This window comes from Camellia sinensis, chromosome 2 (genome assembly GCF_055761805.1).
Source record: "Camellia sinensis isolate YWXY chromosome 2, ASM5576180v1, whole genome shotgun sequence".
In the NCBI taxonomy this organism is placed as follows: domain Eukaryota; kingdom Viridiplantae; phylum Streptophyta; class Magnoliopsida; order Ericales; family Theaceae; genus Camellia; species Camellia sinensis.
Genome location: NC_138962.1, coordinates 109,603,446 through 109,618,708, shown reverse-complemented (window position 1 = coordinate 109,618,708; position 15,263 = coordinate 109,603,446). Strand labels below are relative to the sequence as shown.

Sequence of the window (15,263 nt, the reverse complement as noted above, 5' to 3'; positions counted from 1 at the left end):
TTATTTTCAAATTAATTGGAAAATAAAAGTTACATTCTTGTTTCTTTTATTTTTTACAGAATTTAATTCTGTGAATTTGGTTTAATTTTCTGTGTAGTGTAAATTCTAATTCTAATTTTGTTTTATATATTAGAATTGATAGCTACTGAAACTAATGCCCAAACAAGTACTACTGTTCCTTGTAGCCATGGCAGCATGAAAATTAAGGCTTTTGAAATTTTGAATGGAATGAAAAGAAGCAGTGGTAGAGAAAGGAGAGAAGAGAAATTGAAAGGAAGTTGCAAAGCATTGGTGATATAGCTTCTCTAAGAAGTCTTGGCGGCAGGTCTTGGTGGCAAGGGTTTAAAATTCAAGAAGGGAGACAGCTGTCAACTTCCTAGCAGCGGTTGTGATAGAATGGGCAGCGACACTGTAAGGATGAATGTCAAACATCTTTTGATGCCTATCGTTTCAAAGATAGGTATTAAAGCAAGAAGATGGAGGGGAATCTAATCTTCATTCAAATATATGCTTAATATCTAAACGATACACTTGAGGGGGCCATTTTTTGTACCCTTTTTGGCAGAATGCCATGTGGCAAGAAGGATGACATGGCACTGCTCTAGCAGGTCGGGTGTCACCAAGGATCCTCTAGAGTGAAATTTTCCTAAAATTTCCTAGAGTGCTACATTGTGTGGTTGAGATTTACTGGCAAGTCACATCAGAAAAATTGATGTGACTTGCCAGTAAATCTCAACCACACAATATAGCACTCTAGGAAACTTTAGGAAAAAATTACTCTAGAGGATCCTTGCTCGTCGGGTGTCGGGGTAAGAATGGCCTTAGGATGACATGGCACTACTCTAGTAGGTCGGGTGCCGAGGCCAGAATGGCCTAGAATCTAGGTGGCAGTAGTTGACTTGATATTTATGTTTTATTAAAAATAAATAATATGTATGGATAAAAAAGGACCTTAACGGTTTCTTATGAAGTACGAAGTAGTTGAGGCCCACCTCTTAAGAAGAAGGAAGTGGTTGAAGTAACTCCCCAAGTGTGGACGGTTAAAGCCATGTTTGGGAGAAATAGTGCACATGTTGAAAATCAAAACGATCAAGTGGGCCATGAAAGCTTTAAAGTCAGAAGATCCAATCGTTGGTCAAAGTGGTTGCTAGATTTGGGGCTCAATCCAGAGATCAGAGGCACAAGTGGCAGAAACTGGTGCTGTCACGTTCTTGCAATTAGAACAAAAATAAGAGGCCAATTAGCACTATAAAAGGACTCCAAGCACACCATTTGCAAGGGTCGAGAACCAAAAACTCAATCAAGAGCTCATTTCCACATTTTTTTTTAGCAATTGTCTTTTATTTAAATAACTCAATTCCTGTAGGTAGTTGTTTACATAGGTTAGCCTTAGTTTGCTTAGTTGAATTGTACTTCATTCCAATTAATGAAAGTTCAATACTAGTTTCTTTGCACCTAGTAAATTTGTTACAAGTCTTCTTTATTGAGACAAAATCCGAACTATTTGTTGTTCGTCTTAGTCACACAGTCAAGTCTTGTAGAAGTTAGAAATTCCAAACCACAATTCCAACTTTGGACCAAGTTCATCAACTTTGGCACACTCGCATTTACAACACATTAGCCTACATGTTCGCCCTTAGTTTTTGAGATGCAAATAGATCCTTATAATTTCTTTTAAATTTTATTTTGGTCCCTCTAATTGTACGCGTGATATTTTTTTATTTAAAATGTTAACGACACATAATGAAAAAATCACATTATAACAAACGAAAGTGCAAGAATCAAATTATTCAAATAAAAATAAAAACAAAATTGACATTTCGCTTAATCTATAGAAACTTATGGTGTAATTTACCTATTAGTTAAAATAATGCCTATTCCAGTGCACAAACTAGCAAAATCTGTTAACTTTTTATCTTATGGGTAATATATTTTGGACGGTTCTCAAAAAAAAAAAAAAAAAAAGACCTATTAATTAAAATACCTAATCACTATGCACCAGGTATAGAATTAGATATTTTGTCATAACTCACATTCACTAGCTAAATGTAATTAGCTTTTAAAAACTAGCCAAAACCTATTTGACCCTCATAATTCTTTAACTTCATCTTTATTGTTGATGTGACAATTCATAAACTAAGCAATGAATACTAAAATAAAAAAGAGGGTCAGAGTGAAAACATGAAAAAATAAATAGGCAAAATAATATATATATATATATATATATGTATGTATATATATACAATAGTAATTTTTAGATAAGTAAAATATCTACTAACATTAGAAATGCTCTTGTACAACGCTCATCTAAAGTTTTATATGACCAATAAATGCGTTTCTACTACTCACATAATTTTCATTTTACAATAAAAAGTAAAAGAAAAGAGTAGTGATGGATTTCTATAAATGTAAAAATTAAAATTAAAAAAAATAAAAAATAAAAAATAAAAATAAAAAGCCACATCCAATTCCAAGTTCATAGCCCTTTTTGTTGTTTTCCTGAACATTATCAGAATTCCTTTTGCATTTAAGGCTATGTTTAGATATCACATGACACCATAAATTTTAGCAGATGAATTCCACGGAATCAACAATAAATATATTATCTCGAATTTGCCTAGAGGGCAATAAAAACTAAAACACATGTTTATTATTTCGCATTCAAAGAAATACATCACATCCTCATATTAGGAACTGAAAATAACACGAAAGAGTACGACAAAAAACCAGAAATTCACTACAAGAATTCACACATTTGCCGACCACTTTTGCCGACCAAAAAAAATTTAGTCGCAAAAATTTGACATTTGCCGACCAAATATTAATTAGTCGCGAATGATTATTATTTTTGGCGACCAAATATTATTGGTCGCAGAAGGTAATATTTTGGCGACTGAAAAAAGAGTTGGTCACGGAAAGTGGTATGCGTTTGGCTACCAACTACAAATTTGGTCGCGGAATGTGGTATTTTTTTTGGCGACCAAAAATTTGGTCGCCAAAAACTTATTTTCAGCAACCAAAAAAAATTAGTCGCCAAATTATCACTTTTAGCGACTAATATTTTAGTCGCCGTTGATTGAGATTTGACAACTAAAAAAAATTGTCGGCGAAGGGTACCCTTTCTGCGACTAATCTGGTATTTTGGTCGCCAAAAATTTGTGAGGGAAATTTGAAACGTGGGGCGGGAATTGAAATTTTTTATCTTTAGCAATCTGTTAGCTCACACATTTTCATTTTCTCCTCTCTCATCTCTCTTTGAAATAGGTGCACTGACCAAGGCAGAGAGCAAACACGAAGAAGGTGACTAACACGAAACGAAACAGGAGCAGCGTTGGAGCAGCAGTGGGGTTCGGTTAAGAGATGAAGGAAGTTCGGTAGCAGTGCGTGGAGCCGCCTACACTCTACCATTGCTAATCCTCTCGATTTCAGACCTCTTGCATCAGGTAAACACGCTCTCTCTCTCTCTCTCTCTCTCTCTCTCTCTCTCTCTCTCGCTCTCGTTCCCCCAATCTCAAACCCTAACTATAATTTTCAACTTTTCAGATCTTTGCCTCTCAAGAGTTTCTTCACCTTGAATTTGCTAAACCTGTAGTTTTTGCCTCCTGTAATTAATTTGATTGACATGGATTGAAGAAAACCCCGTTTTCTTATACAATTGAAATATGAAAGCCCCAAAAAATATATTTATAAATAAATAAATAAATAAATATATCAGATTACACAACCCTAGCTCTTTGGCTTCCAAGGGTTTTATCAAAATGCATAGAAGTTCTAATGGAGAAAATATGAAGGAGCTCAGTCTCAATCTCTCTCAATCGTCTCATCGAAGAAGGCTATTTACTTTGTACGTTGCTTCCTCCTCTCCTTCCTCTGAATAGTCTCATCGAAGTCTCAATCTTTCTAATTTTTTTTTTTTTTTTTCTAAAAACTGAAAGAGTAGAACATTTGAGTGTTCAATTTGTTTTCTTTCGCCCCTAGTTTTTTCTGAGCTAATTAAAACAGTTTTTATAGAACTTCATACCGTTGTAAGAGAAAAATGCCCCCCAAAAATGGTTAGAAATTGAAAAAGTGTGAAAGACTCTACTTTAATGCAATCGTAAGCAATATTCATGTGAACTAGCGATTTCGAACTAGTCTAAACATGTTATAATGCATGAACAAAAACATGAGAAGAACTAAAGCAATAAACATGAATTAAATAAGAAAAACTAGAAGCCTAGAAACTAAACATGGAAAAAAGAATGCGAAAGAAAGAAAGCAAATCAAGTATACATTAAATACATTAACTGGGACCTTTTTCTTTTGTAAATTCCTCGTACTCTGGCCCTTTGGTGTTTAACAGAATGATCTACTGGTCATTTGGGGCTTGTTTGGTGTTGGCCGTTAGTTTTTTCCCAGGTTGATTCTAGATCGTTTTCAAATCAAATTTTGGACTTTTTAGGACTTAAAATCAACTTTGAAAATGTTCAAAACACAGGGATATAATTATAAGTTCAAAAAGAGTTTATGTTGGGCAAAAATCATTTTGAGGCACGAAAGAGGTTCGGATTTTAGCAAAATGTGAAAAAATGAATTTCTAGACCTAAGACGATTCCATATAAAGGCTAGGTTCACAAAATTCTTCATAACTGCTCTTCTATGTCATAGGGAAGCAGTTCAAATAGTTTTTGTATTGGTTAGACAACTCCCATTTTACCAAGGCCAAATCTCTAAAGTGGTGCAACATGAAATGGTTAAAACTGATATGATTTATTTATTAAGGCAACACCGTAGGCAATGGAGTGAAACTATGTCACAATTTACAAATGTAGGTTGAGCAAGATATACATGTGCCAAAGTTGGGGCATTTATGTGTTTCAGTGAGAGCAATATGTTGGCCTATATAGAATCTGTCCACTTAGTGTTGCGATGAGAAATTTTTTAATCCAATGATGCAGATATAAAAAAAAACGCATTTTATCTTGCATGTGGCTTACAAGTGGAAGAGCAAATTCCAACTTATTTCATCACTTGATCCCCCAAGATAATGAAGGTTATAAAAAACAAAATGACGAGCAGAGGGTGGATGGTGGGATTTGACATTAGATGCTTGATTTAGGATTTAAAATGCATGTAGTGTGATAAAGCCAACAGGTTCAACTGGCAATCTCTCTACATTTTTATTTTTCTTTCATTTAGTTCTTAAGGTGTAAGAAAATTGTGATTAGTTTGACAAATGTAGATTGACAGAGAGACATGTTTCTTAGAGGTGGAAACATTAGGCAAGTTCAGTCCTAGAGCAACATCCTAGCATGTAGAAAACCCAGTCATGTTGTATGAAGGTGTGGGAAAATACTGAATCCAAATGAAGGGACAAGCCATGTGGCATATCCTCGTCATATCCCTATGTCCAACATTGCAACAATGCCTATTTCATAGTGTCAGTGCTTCATAGCCTACGATATTATTTATCCTTTTCGTCAAACAAATGTAGCTTCAAAGTAAGATCTGAACCTAACATTTAGTCGATCCCCACGAAAAATCATAAAAGCAAAATGATGGGTGGGGTAAGTTGATTTAGATTTCAGCGTTGGAGCTTAAAAATCTTTGGTTTTTCAACTAACAATCTTTATGCATGATGCTTGTTATTTATTTTTTAATTTGGTTGTTAAAATGTAATGCAAATATTTAATTGTTGCATGAAGAAAGATTTTGTTGGCAATAGTTATTTTAATTTGCATGTTGCAATTATTTTACTCTGCAAAATAACTCTCTAGGGTAAGATGGCATGAAATTTCCAGTTAAATTTTCAACAGCTTTCTAGGTTTCTGGTTTAGAGATTAAATAGAAGGATTCAAAAAATTAATATTTCTTTTAATGATTTCTAATCTGAACAAGTTTTTACCACAACTTTTAAACCTAATGGTTTACAATCACAATTCACACATGCAAGGTATCGTACGATTCATTGCAAAAGAATTATTACACAACCACATCATAAGTGATCAAAGCACACAATTCTGTCAAAATACATTCTTGAACTGCAGCACCAAGAACTTAAGGAATCCTAACATGCTTTCACATCCTGAAAATCTCTCTAAATGTATCACAAAATGAACCACCTCACCTAAAAACAATGTCATTCTCTTCTGAGCCACCTTTAATAGTCCTGCATTGCGCAATCACTCCACCTGCAATAATTTCCAACCTTGACTCCAAAAATAACTACATGGATTCAGTGCAAGATGACTAAAATAGTACACCAAGGAAGATAATTTTTTCTCTGGACATCTAAACCCAGCAGTATAATGAACCAATAGATTCTTTTTATTGGCTCATCTCCCTCAACCATTTCTCAGTTTCATTAGAACTCCTATCCCCTCCCACTACCCTCAGCGTTACTATGATTGGTGGTCACCTTCTTAGAGACCATAATCTCATGGCATTTCTTTCAACATATTCATTTGTTAAAGTATTACACTATCCTCAATGTCAGAATTGCTGAGCTTGTACTATCTTTATGTAATAATAAGATTACTACTTGAGAAGAAGACAACGTAGCTACACACCACAGGGGAAGGGTGATCTCTATTTTCCCGGATTTATCTAGGTTGCCTTGTTAGAATATCATTAGCTTTGGTATCTTATGGTAGGGGAAGCACTACAAGATGAGAGGATTAATGGAGGGGCATTCATAGGCACTGATGGTCTTCAATCTCCACACAAGCTAATACTTGTAAGCTTTAATCTTGCCGTGTCATTGATGTCTGTCTAAGCTGGATTTACTTGATGCATGTGTATGTCTTGCGCATTCCATATTGTATGAACTATGGTACCTAGAAAATAATCTAGAACGTTTCTTCTTATCTTCATTTCTTTAATTATTGTTATTATTGTTCTTATTCATTTCACATGCATTCAACATAACCTGTTTTTCGTAAAAAAAATAAATAAATAAAACATGTTTGCTTCTCTCGTGGCGTATTTGTTGATATTTTTCTTGCCAACTAATCTATAGATAAACTACAAATAATAAGGTCTAAAGATGAAATTTCATGGTCAAATTCAACTTTGCTTGGCTGACTATATCATAAATGTTCATATTGTCACTTCTTTCAGCTCTCAACTAGGTGGATGAAAAATGTTTATCTTTAGCAAAGTTCTTTTTTCTTTAAAATTTACAGAGATATGGAAGCCTTTTCTTATAATAATGTTTTCTTTTCTATTATTTTTCTTACTTGGTTTCTTGTGGTTTACCAGGTCATAGGGAATTATTAGTTTCAATTTGTTTCAACGAACCTGGATGGCAATGGTCAGGATGCTTTTTACTAGATCATCTGGGTGATACTTAGGTGAAAATGCAGAATCATGTTTCTGGTGCAGTCAATATGAAACGTGTAATTACCACTTTATGTTGAATTAGCATGAGTTAGTGCCTTTTTTATTTTATTTTTTTAGCTTGCATCTTTTAAGACCAGGAGCATTGTTTTGTGAATATACCTGTTTATTTCTTTATTTAAACCTTGTTATGTAAACCTGTTCTTCTAAAACACGTGGGCTTTTGATTTGTAACTGTCACTACTTATTTGTAAATTTAACATTCCTGGATTACATGATCCCCACTCTTTCACTTCATTGTGCCAGGGGGTATCACAAAATCCCAATGATGCAGAAAGTGAGTAACATTTAGAGACATGATAGAAAATATGCCACTTGTCAGCTCTGCATTTTTTGTTTTACCCTTTTTTTCTTTTCTCTCATGCGTCATTTTTTAAATGGGTCAGTGGTCATGCCCTGGTTGGCACGACTATTTCTCTTTGTTAAGGACAATTTGTCATAAGATGCCCTCTTGCTGGATTCTATCCTTATTGTGCGAGCATGCTCTGACTCAGGCAGTGAGTTGGACATTAAATACAGTTATTATTGATTGGGGTTAGAATTAATTTGAAGCCCTGATTCCAAAATGCGTGGTTATGGAATTTGAACCCGCAATGCTATTGTCAAGAACTTTTGATTAGTAAAATAAAGCGTGGCCAACATAACACTTCCCAAACATGGCAGGTTGTTACAGCTTGCTGATTTGATAGATCTCTCTTTCTGTTATATTGTTACTGCCTGTGGTGGGATTCCTGTCAATACTGTTCTAGTTTTTGTTCACAGAATATTCTGTATGCAGGATTGTTTAAGTTTAAGGGTAGGATCTTTCTATGTTATACCTTGTCGTTTCTTATATTCATTTTTGTGAATCATGTGTAGAATGAATACAAACGAGGGATTAGTGGTTGGAACTTCAATCTTGAAAATGTGAAGGATCAAGCTTTCCTTGGTAGAGTAACTAGCTATTTCTTCTGTGCAGCTTTTCCTTTCTGAATCCATTGAGCTATTGTAAATTTAGGTTTACTAATCAACATTTATTTTGCTAGATCCAGGATGAGGACATTATATCTGAAAAAGATCTGGGTGGAAGCTCAGTTAGTTCTTTTGGGCTTGACCATGAAAAGGAATTGCAGCATCAGTTGTTTTCAGTGAGCTACTGTTCACAAGTTTCAGATATAGTATGTTAATACTCTTTGCATGGTTTTCTTTAGTGAAACGTGAGTCTTTCTGCGATTCCTAACGATATGGTACTTCACAGGAAGATAATGATCTGATGCAGAATCAACCATCTTCTCTATCAGCCGACGCAACTCTGACTAATGCGTTGTATGTCTTCTTGTTGTAGATCGTTCAATCATATCTTTTCCTCTCATATTGTCCTGCTGTTATATGTTTTGAGATCTATTTACACATAATTTGCTTATTAGGAGTTCTATGATATGAAAGAGTGGTGCTAGTGCTAAGACAAATTTTAATGTTCATTTAATATATTTGTTTCTTATGACCTTTGCATGGGCAAGGTCGTCAGTCTATATAAACGAAACTACAATTTTGTTTTTATTTTCCAGAACTAAATATGAGAAATCCGATGATGATGCAAGCATTGGTGGTTCAAACCATGAACACCAAGTTTCACAAAATTCTGCCTCATGTTTTGAGGATAATGTTGAAAATAATTTGTCTGGAAAACCTGGCTCATATGTCAGAGGAAGAAACGTTGACGGCATGGCTGTGCAAGGTCATCAGAGGAGGGGAAGTTCATCAGGCAATATCATTTTTCTAGATGGTTGTGTTCTCCCAAGCGAATGAGAGGGGTATGATAATGATATTTATAACTAACTTCTATAAGCTTTTGGATCTATTCTTGAAGTGTTATGTTTTATACAGTGGTGAAGTGTTCCGTTTTAGATAGTGGAGGCTATAGTTTGTTCTGATATCATTTGGGAGCAACACTATATTAGCAGTATACACTAGTCAAATTTGGGAATTTACAATTTTTGTATGTCTTACCTTTATGCATACCTATTAGTTCTGTGGCTAAAGTCACTAGCAAATTCATGTGCTTCTGATGATTTAGTGCACAAGTTTCGACCTTCATCCTGAAAGCTTATTGTTGAGCATCGAATTATGGAGCTTTGTGTATCACCCATGATAGTGGAATGGCTCAGTTTATTTTCCATAGAATTTGCAGTCCTTAAAATTGTGTAACAATGAATTATGAATGCATACATAAAAACTATGACATAAAAAGGAGAAAGAAAAGAAAGTTCAATGATGTTTTGCACGAAAACCTATAAAGAGGTATAGTCATTTGAAGCTCTAAGATAATAAAGTGGACTCCGTTTTGTTCTGCCCTATGTTGCACGGACACGGACACGGACACGATACAGACACGCGAAAATGCAATTTTTCAAAAAATAGGGGACACGACACGCTGGGGACACGTTTAATATATATAATTTTATTTATTTATTATATGTCTAAAATAAAAATAAAATCATTAATTCTTATACAATCAAAATAATAATAAAATTAATAAATATATTTTTAAAAAAATTAATAAAAAATAAGTTTTTTTTAAATAAGATATATATTTTATATGTTAATATAATATAATTTATAATTTAATATAATAATATAATAACAAATATGTTAATATAATTTATTAGATATATATTTTATATAACAAATTAGATATATATATTTTATATATAACAAATTATATTGTTATGGTTGAAAACGGGAGGGACAAAGACGCACGACAAGAGAGAAAGAGAGAGAGAGAGAGGGGAAGTCAGATCGAAGGCGAGGACATGACGACGCCGCCGGAGGAGCTGACGAGTCTCTACGACTCCATCTTTGACAAGTTCGACTGCGACAAGAGCTGAGCCGTGGACATCGATGAGTTCAAATTGAGATCGAAGGCAAGAGGTCGATCGCGAGCAGAGATCAAAGGCAGATCGAAGGCGAGAGACAGAGATCGAAGGCAGATCGAGCAGATCGAAGGCAGATCGCACCAGGTTTCTCTCTCTCTCTCTCTCTCTCTCTCTCTCTCCCCGTGTCCATGGTGTGTCCGACTGGAAGATTTCAAAAAGAAAAAAAGAGACACGTTAGAGAGAGTGTCGGACACGTGTCTACCGCATGTCTGACACGTGTCCGTGTCCGACACGTGTCCGACACTCGTACGCAGAGCCTTGGAACGTGTCGGTGCTTCATAGGTTCTGCCCAATGGATTAATTTTGGAGTCTAGAAGTAGGCCAGTGACCTAGGAGTACTTGCGCTGACAAAATATGTTGTGTGTGAGTGAAGACTGTAGTACAGTAGGGTTCATCTCAGCCCATTTTTGCTTACATTTGTGATTGGTTGAGAATCACTATATCGTTATGGAAAAAGTTCAACATTGAGTCTTTCTTCTATTAGTACTATGGATCAAATTCCATTCTTGAGCATTTTATTGCATATCTATACACAATTATATAGCTCTCTGGTATATTAAATACCTATTTCAGACACAATTATATAGTTCTCTGGTATATTAATTCAAATACCTAATTCACACTTCTGCTGGGCACATAATTTGTTATTGCTATTGTTATTGACTTGGACTCTCTCTTTCTCTATCTCTCTTCATTTTTGCATTTTTAAAAACTATAATCAAGAAATTTCACTTCTTATCATGTGTCATTATCATTGTGATGCAATCCATTGTGAGTTTCTAGTGAAATTTCTGCAATTTTCAGTGATAAATCGCAAAATCAGCAACAAAACATGTCGAGTTGCAATGGAGCTCCTGTTCCACAGGCATTGGACGATGCACCTCTTGAAATTTTGTCTAGAGCTTCTAGAACTTCAGGCAAGTAAACATTATTTTTCTCAATTCTTAGTTCCTAGAGAACTTACTTTCATGTGCAAAACTACGTTGACTTCATTTGGTTGATTATATTGGCTTCTATATGGTGTCAAACACATTTTTTGCGTTTTCATCTAATTCAGATTTTATTGTGGTCAGTAAATAGTGAAGAGCTTGATGACAAGGTAAAGCCACTTGTTCAACAAAAAGGACGTTTCAAAGTTACCTCTGAGAATGTCGACTTAGAAAAGGTATATTTTGCCTTTTGTACCCCATGGCCTTGTATACTACTGTTCAGAAGGATAACATTCACCATTTCTTGTCAAGTGGGACTGAATCCTTTGATGCAAAAGAGTCACAGCATGCAGGTTTGTACTTTTCAAGTCAACTCAGTCACTAAGAGTATTAGTTAAAATAAACTGTAAATTACATTGACACCCCTGCCATAATAGAAAATGTCACTTGGCATCCCCTATTATGTGAAATATCATTGTCCTCCCTTGTCTGAGTTATTAGACCCGATGTTTTGTTGATAAGCAGGTATATCATCTATATAGCAATTAGTAATTAGTCTATATAGCAATTGTTGATAAGCAGGCATATGCCTCGGGAAGGGTAGCCAGGGTAATAAGGCTCCCATAGCTCTGTTCACCCTACTTACTCAAATGTAAGTAAAAAAAGCTTTGGATTTCTAAGATCACCCAGTTCCATAAAGAAAAGAACATGATAAAAAGAGCACTTCACACATCAAATGTCATACAGTTGCTCAATAATTGTTCTAGTTTCATTAATAAATGCATTCTAATGTAGAAGCAACGAGCTGTTGATTCATGTGGAATGACTTATCACCGTGATAAAATCAAAATTTATTTGCTTGGTAATTATATTTGATTTCATTAATTGTTTCCCAACAAGCACTCTGGGGCTTTTCAAGGTATGTTGTAGTGAAGTTGGTTGAGGTTTTATTATCTTTGTTCGGTAGTGCTGTTTCATAGTGACATAATTTTTCTTTGTTCCCAGAAACATTTGAAGTGGCTAAAACAATATCGATGGGGCCATCATTGAAAAGTGGATCAAAAGTTGGGAAAAGTGGATCAAAAGTTCACGAACCAGACGAGCACCCTCCCCAACATATTTCTTAACAAGTTCACGAAGCTAAATTGTACAAGACTACTTGGCAGTATGAGCATTTTTGGGAGGATTAAATATTTTTGGATGGATGTGTATGGATAACAAATATTAGTAGTTTTATTTGTTGATAGCTGCGCATGGATAACAAATAGTTATGTTTCAAATTGTTATGCTAGATGGATGTGACTTGTGAATGAAAACTTAGAATAGTTGTATTGTGTCGAATGTTAATGAATTATGTATTGTGTCGAATGTTAATGATTCAGTTAATTTGAATGATGCTTTAAAATTATAGGTTTATTATGGATTGAATGAATTATTAGGAATTGCAGGTGTATTGTTTTCCTGCTTTGGCTACCAATTTATTAGTCGCGACATCCAAAATAATTTTTTTTCGCAAAAAATGACAATTGCCGACCAAGAGTTTTGGTCGCAAAAAATACATCTATTGCCGACCAAAACAGCTCTTGGTTGTGGAAACTCACTTTTGCCGATCAAAAGTTTAGGTCGCGAAAAGCAACAAATGGCGACCAAATTTTTTGGTCGTGGAATGTCACAATTGGCGACCAAACTTTTTGGTCGTTGAATGTGATAATTGGCGACCAAACTTTTTGGTCGCGAAATGTGTCAATTGGCGACTAAGATATTTGGTCGGAAAAATATAACTTTTTGCGACCAAAGTGTTTTAGCGACAAAATGAATTAGTCGCGGTAATTAAATATTTAGCGACCAAAAATTTAGTCGGCAAATCCAACTTTTGCCAACCAACCAAAATTTTGGTCGCGAATTATTTTTGTCGACCCTCAATTGGCGACCAAAGTAGCAACAAAAAAAATCGGTCACGGATAACTTTTGCCGACCAAAAATAGACTTTTAGCGACCAATTTTTTTGTTGCCAAAAGTGTTAATTCTTGTAGTGATTGACTAAACCGTAGTTAGGCCCCCTTTGAATTCGGAGTGAGGGGGCAGTAATTAAAAGCTGCAATCGGAAGGAAAGAGTAGTTATGATGAAAGTTTTAAGCTTCTCAAGGTTGAACTAAGCAAAGAAAGCCTGCCGGGAGATGTCTGCTTGCAGTCCTTCTCCAATGCTGTCACTGCCAGAGATTGCGGCCTTGTTTGGTTTGTTTTTCAGAAAAAAATTTGGGAAAAATTCTCAACAAACAAATTTTCAAGAGTAATCAAATCAAACAAATTTTTTCAAAAAAAATCTCAAAATTTTGTTTGGTTACCTACTTTCCAAAATCACACTCTCTCTCATATATAGCAAATCAATCACTTTTTTTAAAACTCTCTCCCCAAAATAATTTTCCAAAATCATTTCTGAAAAAAGGCAAACCAAACAAGTTTTCGTACTTTTTATCTCAAAAACTACTCTACAAACACAAACCAAACACACCTGCAACTCTAAGTTCTCTTTGTCATCCTTGTTACATCCTTTTGTTAGTTGTCCAATGCCAAACGTACACTAAATAACAGGAATAGGACTTTGTTTCAGTCATACAACTTGGCAACCATAAAACAAATACATATTGTGCGTACCGGATTCCGCACTAGATGAAAGTGAATCAGGGCTCCGCACTCGGTTGGACTATCCAAGGATTGAGGTTCCTGTAGCAAGAAGCACCATAAGAGCTGCCCGGCCGGGGTTGGCCAGATAACCCTTCCGGTGTAGGAATCAGTCGTCAGAGAAGAAGTGTAGAGAGTTGAATTTGAAGTAAGTGGGGTTCAATTTTTATCAGTTGCCTTCAATGTGAAGTTTTTGTAGTATATATAGAGTTCCTTGCTTGTTTCCCAAGATGGTTTCATGGAGCTCTAGTGCTGCCAAGTTTCCTTTTATCATATTCCTAGGTGGGGGACTGTAGACACCCCATTTTTGACCGTCCTCAAGACTTGGACGTCACCGTTTGAACACCCGGTGATCATCCATGTTTGTGTTCGTTTGGAGTTCCCGGAGGTCTCGGCTACGCGCTTTGCCTCAGGATCTCCGAACTCGACTGTTTAGTGTCTGGTTTTGCACCAAACACTTGTGTTTTGCCTTGGAGGGGCAGGGAATGCCTTGTGAGACATCCCCACACATCACCGGCCATGGCCAGAGGCCACCGGCTGATGTTTTGTTGCCATCGGCAATGTATATTGCCGGTCGGCATTCTTTGTTGCCGGTCGGCAGTCCATTTTGTCAAAATGGCAATTTTGAGTAGCCGACTACTGTTCATCTTCTTTTGCAGATATTTTAATACAGCTATCTTGCATTTGGCTCCCCTCCATATGGAGGGATCTCTTTCTTTAGAAGCTTGTCTTGTAAGCTTTACAAGACAAAAAAACTCCATAAAGAGAGGTCTTCTCTCTTGTTGAAGGGTTAGACATTTTAGACAGCCATTTTAGGGTTTGAGTTCTAGGGTTAGGATTGATATATATTCTATCTGTATACCTCTCTCTCATTTTGCCTTTGTGTGTGTATAAGTGTGTTTGTGTCTTACTATTGCACACAAACACATAGTGTTACACCTTTTCTTGGTTCTTGAAGGGCCAGAGGTTTGTTCTTGAAGCTTGGGAGCTGTTTTGAGCTCAAGGAAGGGGCTGGTCCACCATTTGTGAAGAAGGTCAACAAGGGTAACAATCTTACTCCTTTTTACCCCATTCTTGCATACTATTTTTGCCTATCTTAGAACTATTTTTGAGCTTAGTGTATAATATAGAAAAGTTCTGTTTTTTGGTCCTCTAAATAGTTTGTTTAGAGTGTTTTGTGGTTTGGAGGTGTTGGACCCCTCTTAAGCCTTGAGGGGCTCCATTTTGTGCCATTTTGAGTGAGCTCCGGGACTTTGGTGTTTGGGCCTCCTCACCACTGAAATCTTGAGGGATTTCAGTGGTAAGGATGGTGCTTTGAAGTCCCAAGAAGGAGAGGGTCACCCCCTCTCCTTGTTGTCCT

At 35.8% G+C, this 15,263-nt stretch overlaps 2 long non-coding RNA genes across 2 annotated transcripts; both read left to right on the top strand.

Moving 5' to 3' along the window:
* Window positions 1-3,171: 3,171 nt before the first annotated feature.
* LOC114278345 (uncharacterized) lies at window positions 3,172-3,641 on the top strand. Its single transcript, XR_003634881.2, has 2 exons — window positions 3,172-3,443; window positions 3,544-3,641. It is a non-coding gene; the product is annotated as an uncharacterized LOC114278345 (long non-coding RNA).
* Window positions 3,642-11,532: 7,891 nt separating this feature from the next.
* On the top strand, window positions 11,533-12,653 carry LOC145819646 (uncharacterized). The gene is made up of 2 exons (XR_014360410.1): window positions 11,533-11,574; window positions 12,227-12,653. It is a non-coding gene; the product is annotated as an uncharacterized LOC145819646 (long non-coding RNA).
* Window positions 12,654-15,263: the final 2,610 nt, after the last annotated feature.